Here is a 6,100-nt window from a genome sequence, read left to right as displayed (position 1 = left end):
AAAACAAGGTCCAGTATCTTCACAGAAAAGTATTATGCAGTCCTTATAAACATGACGGGTTAAATATGTGTGATTTTGACTCATTCAACACAATAAAGAATTACATCCTAAACAAAAACACGCTTTGGCACCTCATCCCAAATATCATTTTTGAAAAAATTGGTGGGAGAGAGTCATTCTCAAATGTGATTCCGATATAAACAAAGTCTTCTGTCAGGTTGTCCGTTTTCCATAGGCAGGCCCTCTTGTCCTGGCTTCTCATCCACCAACACCATTTCTCTCCCCAGAAACACGTCATGTGAATAACAAGCTCATTATGTTATCATACAAGTCTTTATTTTGTGATCGCTGAGTCGATGTATCACCAACAAAGTTGAAGATATTTATTTCAAAACAATTCACACTTCAAAAATACAAACGTGACACTGATGTAAAATGGGTTTTTGTGATCATGATGTTGAAACAACTTGATACTTATTTTATGAATGTATATGTGTGAACCTTTCTGGCTGGAGGTTGAACGTGTGTTTGAAAGAATAGCTGGTATTAGAGTTTATTTGAATAAAGAGGATGTTTTATTTTTTTATGAAAAGAAAAACAAGAATAGAGAAAATTTCTTTTTGAATCTCTTTATTTTATATGGTAAATATTATATTCACAAATGCAGATGGTCAAGTAAAAGACCACATAGTGTTCAATTCAAGACTGAACTTCAAGTATTGCTTCGAGTCTTTCTGAAATGTTAAAAACAAAAAATCCATTAAGACTTTGAAAATGTACGATACCTCGAACATATGTATTTAATTCTTTTCTTTTTTTTCATGGTCCCCTGCAGTATTGTTTATAATTTAGGTTTTTGTTTTATATGTTTATGTCCCTGTGATGGCCTGGCGGCCTGTCCAGGGTGTCTCCCCTCCTGCCGCACAGTGACTGCTGGGATAGGCTCCAGCATCCCGCGACCCGAATTCGGATAAGCGGCTTGGGTAATGGATGGATGGATGGATGGATAGATGGATGGATGGATGGATACCGACTCAGTACGTACTGACAGACGGAGCCTAAGAGTGGCAGAGCGCAAATAGAGAAAAGGCAAACTCCCAGAGGACCTTCTCAACTTCCAATCTCTTCTTTCCACTTTCTCCTCCTCCCTTTCTGCTGCTAAAGCTGCCTTCTATCACTCTAAAATCCCATCCTCTGCCCTTAATCCTAATAAACTCTTTGAAACCTTCTCTACACTTCTTGAACTCTCACCTCCTCCTACTTCGTCCCATCTCCCTGATGACTTCGCTAACTTCTTTGACAAGAGTCAGACAGAGTGATGAGTATGAAGCTGGAAATCCAAGGTGTATTGATGAATGTTATCAGAGCATATGCCCTGCAAGTTGGGTGTGAGATGGAAGAGAAAGAACAATTCTGGAGTGAGTTGGATGACGTCGTGGAGAGTGTACCCAAGGAGGAGAGAGTGGTGATTGGAGCAGACTTCAATCAAATCAAATCAATTTTATTTGTATAGCCCAATACCACCAATTACAAATTTGCCTCAAATCAAATCAAATCAATTTTATTTGTATAGCCCAATATCACAAATTACAAATTTGCCTCAGTGGGCTTAACAGCAACACAACATCCTGTCCTTAGACCCTCTCATCGGATAAGGAACAACTCCCTAAGAAAAAAAAAACAACCCTTTAACAGGGAGAAAAAATAGGAAGAAACCCCAGGAGAGCAACAGAGGAGGGATCTCTCTCCCAAGACGGACAGTGAGCAATAGATGTTGTGTTTACGCAATTTACATAATACAACATTGAAAGAGGATAACAGAATTATAATGGAATTATAAAATGTATGAAGAACCTGATGCACAGGATGCCAAGTAGTGTCCAAACGCCAACGAAACAGTCCAGGACCCAAGCCACGTGACCAGCATCATCATGTAAAAAAAGAGAAACTTATGTGAGGAGAGGAAGGGCAGGCAGCATCCAAATGGTGACCACCATCACCACGGAGACCTGGGAGGAGAACCGACTGCGAGTGCACAGAAGGGAGACTCACATGACACCATTCACACACAGAAAAAGAGAAAGGAGAAGATATCAGTCAGAGAGAGAGAAAAGACATGTTAGAGAAGAGAACAGTTTGCAATAGTCATTAGCCATAATCAATTAAGTCATCAACTAGTCATAATCTGTACTCTGTAATCTATACTCTATAACCCTGTCGGCAGAACAGTGGTTGGTAAATTCATTGAGACAGAAAACCAACCCGCCGTCCAGTACAGGTTGTGAAGCACTCAACTTAAAGGCAACTAATTGTAAGCTAAGGCGAAAAGATGAGTATTAAGTTTAAGACTCAACAGCCTCTGATTGTTTGATGGCAGCAGGCAGGTTATTTCACAACAACTGAGCCCGATAGGAAAAGGCCCTGCTGCCACCAGATTACTTCTTTTTAACTTTGGGTACACACAGGAGCCCTGTGTTTTGAGAACGAAGAGCTCGAGATGGACTGTACGGTTTAAGGAGATCAGACAGGTAAGATGGGGCAAGCCCATTTAGGATTTTATAAGTCAGCAGAAACACCTTGTATTCTGATCTAACATGGATAGGAAGCCTATGAAGGGAGGCAAGAATTGGTGTAATATGGTCAAATTTCCTAGTTTTAGTTAGGATTCTAGCAGCAGCATTCTAAACCATCTGAAGACCGAATTTTAGCTATGTTACATAAGTGAAAAAAGGCAGTCTTGGTGATTTCTTTAATGTGCTTAGCAAAGGAAAGGCTGGGATCAAACGTAACACCAAGATTTTTGGCTGCCACACTTTGTGAAACCACAGAGTTGTCGATTGTTATCGTTACTTAATCAAATTGGTGTCTGTGTCTAGCAAGGCCAATGACCAACATCTCGGTTTTATCCAAATTTAAATGCAGAAAGTTGAGTGACATCCAGTTTTTCACAGTAGCCAGGCAGGCCTCTAAGTTAGTCATTTGAGTATGATCATCGGCCCTTATAGGCACATACAGCTGAGTATCATCAGCATAGCAAAGGAAATTTATTCCATAACTGCGTATAATTTGGCCAAGAGGTCTAATGCAAAGAGAGAAAAGTAGAGGGCCAAGAACTGAGCCCTGAGGCACATCATATTTAACGTCAGAAAATGTTGATATAATATTACTATAGCAGACACAATGTGTTCGCCCAGATAAGTAAGACTTAAGCCACGAGAGAGCTAAGCCAGAGACACCAAAATTACAATTAAATCTATCTAATAGTATACAGAAATGAATGGTGTCAAAGGCTGCACTGAGGTCCAGTAGTAGAAGCACAGACGTGGAATCAGAGTCGATAGCCAGTAAAAGATAATTCACCACTCTAGTCAGAGCAGTTTCAGTGGAGTGACAGGGCCTGAAAGCCGACTGAAAAGGTTCATATAGATGGTTTTCTTTTATATGGGTCGAAAGTTGTTGACACAACTCTCACTAGTACTTTAGAGAAGAATGAAAGATTAGAGACTGATTGATAGTTATTAAGAGACCCTGGATCAAGGTGCTGTTTTTTAAGTAGAGGTTTAACCACAGCTGTCTTAAAACTGCTGGGAACAATGTCAGTAGTAAGTGATAAATTAACAATGTCTAGCATTGTAGGTCCAAGAAAAGGCCAGAGGTCTTCAAAAGGTTTTGCTGGTAAGGGATCAAGTAGGCAAGCAGTTGGTTTAGAAGTTGATACGAACTTAGTCTAAGTATCAAGATAGTCTCAAAAGCTGTAATACCTGGGACTATCAGTGACTCATTTTGTAGATATGAATGGGCATGTTGGTGAAGCGAACAGAGGTGATGAGGAGGTCATGGGTAGGTATGTGGTCAAGGAGAGGAATGTGGAAGGACAGATGGTGGTGGATTTTGTGAAAAGGATGGAAATGGCTGTGGTGAATACATGTTTCATGAAGAGAGAGGAACACTGGGTGACGTATAAGAGTGGAGGAAAGTGCACACAGGTGGATTATATCTTATGTAGGAAGCACGATCTGAAAGAAATTGGAGACTGCAAGGTGTTGACAGGGGAGAACGTAGCTAGGCAGCATCAGATGGTGGTCTTTAGGATGACTTTGGAGACCAAGAAGAAGAAGAGAGTGAAGGCAGAGCCAAGGATCAAATGGTGGAATTTGAAGAAGTAAGACAAGAAAAAGAAGAAGAAGGTAGAGAAGTTGTGTGGTTTTCATGGAGGAGTTAAGACAGGCACTAGGTGGCAGTGAAGAGTTGCCGGATGGCTGGGCAAGAACAGCAGAAATAGTGAGGGAGACAGCTTGGAAGGTACTTTGTGTGTCATCTGGACAGAGGAAGGAAGACAAGGGGACATGGTGGTAGAATGAGGAAGTACAGCAAAGTATACAGATGGAGAGGTTGACAAAGAAGAAGTGGGATAGTCAGAGAGATGAAGAAAGTAGATGTACTGGTTGGCTAAACTAACCATAAATGACTCAATGCAGAGAAGCCGTTTAACCTGCGTGAGGTCCTCGCTGCCATCCGTTGGGCTGGGCTGTGGCTGAACCCTGTCAAGTGTCACCCGCTGAAGAGAGAAACCAAGTTCCTGGGCCACGTACTCAGTGAGCATGGTGTGGCTACCGACCCAGCTAAGGTGGTTGCCGCCCGAGACTGGCCAACACCTGCTAACGCTGGCGAGCTGAGAAGTTTTCTGGGCCTGGCGTCATACTACTGCTGTTTCATCCGGGACTTCACCACTATCGCCAGTCCACTCCACCGCTTGACCGACAAGGGCCAGCCATTCAACTGGGCGATGCCTGTGCTGCAGCCTTCACCTGACTCAAGGCGGCTCTCACCGAAGTCCCCATCCTGGCCTACCCCCATGCCGAACAGTTCTTCATCGTCGACACTGATGCCCGGCGCGAGCTGCTGGCAATGGTTCTGGCGTTACAACTTTCAGCCGTATTTGCACGGCAGCCACTTCTTCATCCGCACCGACCATGCTTCACTTACCTGGCTCTTGAATTTTAAACACCCTGAGAGCCAAGTGGCCCAATGGCTGGAGACCATTCAAGGGTATGACTTCGAAATCCAGCATCAGGCGGGGCAACATCATGGCAACGCCGACAAAGGACGAACTGATTCAAGACAGACTCGTGCTAGGTGTTGCAAGTGAGGACACCAGGAGGCGCTTGTTACGCGAACGAGACCTGACGCTAACTGCAGCAGTTGAAATCTGTCAGCTTGTGGAACTGACAGAGAAACGCATGAAAATTATGGAGGGCCCACAAGTGCAGACAGACTGTGTGAATGCCGTGGACAAGCAAAATGAGAGACGTAAAACTCAAGGAAAAATGATAGGGAGAGACCCACAGTGGACCTGTAAATATTGTGGCAACAGTCACAAGCGGGGCAGAAAGCAATGCCCAGCCCATGGTAAGACATGCCGAGCATGTGCCATTTCAAATCACTTTGCCAAAGTATGTCAGGCTAGTAGCAAGTTCAACAAAATAAAAAGTGAATGCGAAGATGTTGAGCAAGGGGAAGGGGACTCAGATACTGATGATAGACTGTTCCTAGCCACAGAATGCATTAGCACTGTGAAATCCCAGGGGCTCAAATGGTTTGTGCACCTGCGTCTGAATGAGAAAAGGCAGGCATGTCAGATAGATACCGGCGCCACTTGCAATGTTACGAGCAGCAAGATCAAAGAGAAGCTGTCACCCGGAACAGCGTTACACCCGAGCACGACCAAGCTGGAACTGTATTCCGGGGAAATTATGCCATCACAGGGGAGATTCCACATAGAATGTGTCGTTCGAGGAGAATAGCACAACCTCGTCTTTGAGATAGTTGAAACCAAGCAAGAGCCTCTCCTCTCCGGTACCACATGCGAACACCTGGGCCTCATGAGCTTCACAATCCCAGTTGAGCTGAATAAAGTAGCAGCAAGTCAGGATGCACCCCTTACAAAAGAACAGCTGTTAAAAGACTACAATGATGTCTTTAATGACCCAATCGAGTCAGTCCCGGGCAGAATATACTTTGAGCTGGACCCTAATGTAACTCCAGTACAAGGTCCACCTCCAAATGTTCCTGTAGCTTTGAGGGCAAGAGCCAAGGAAGA

Source organism: Lampris incognitus, chromosome 4 (assembly GCF_029633865.1).
Source record: "Lampris incognitus isolate fLamInc1 chromosome 4, fLamInc1.hap2, whole genome shotgun sequence".
In the NCBI taxonomy this organism is placed as follows: domain Eukaryota; kingdom Metazoa; phylum Chordata; class Actinopteri; order Lampriformes; family Lampridae; genus Lampris; species Lampris incognitus.
Note: the sequence above shows the minus strand (reverse complement) of the source record.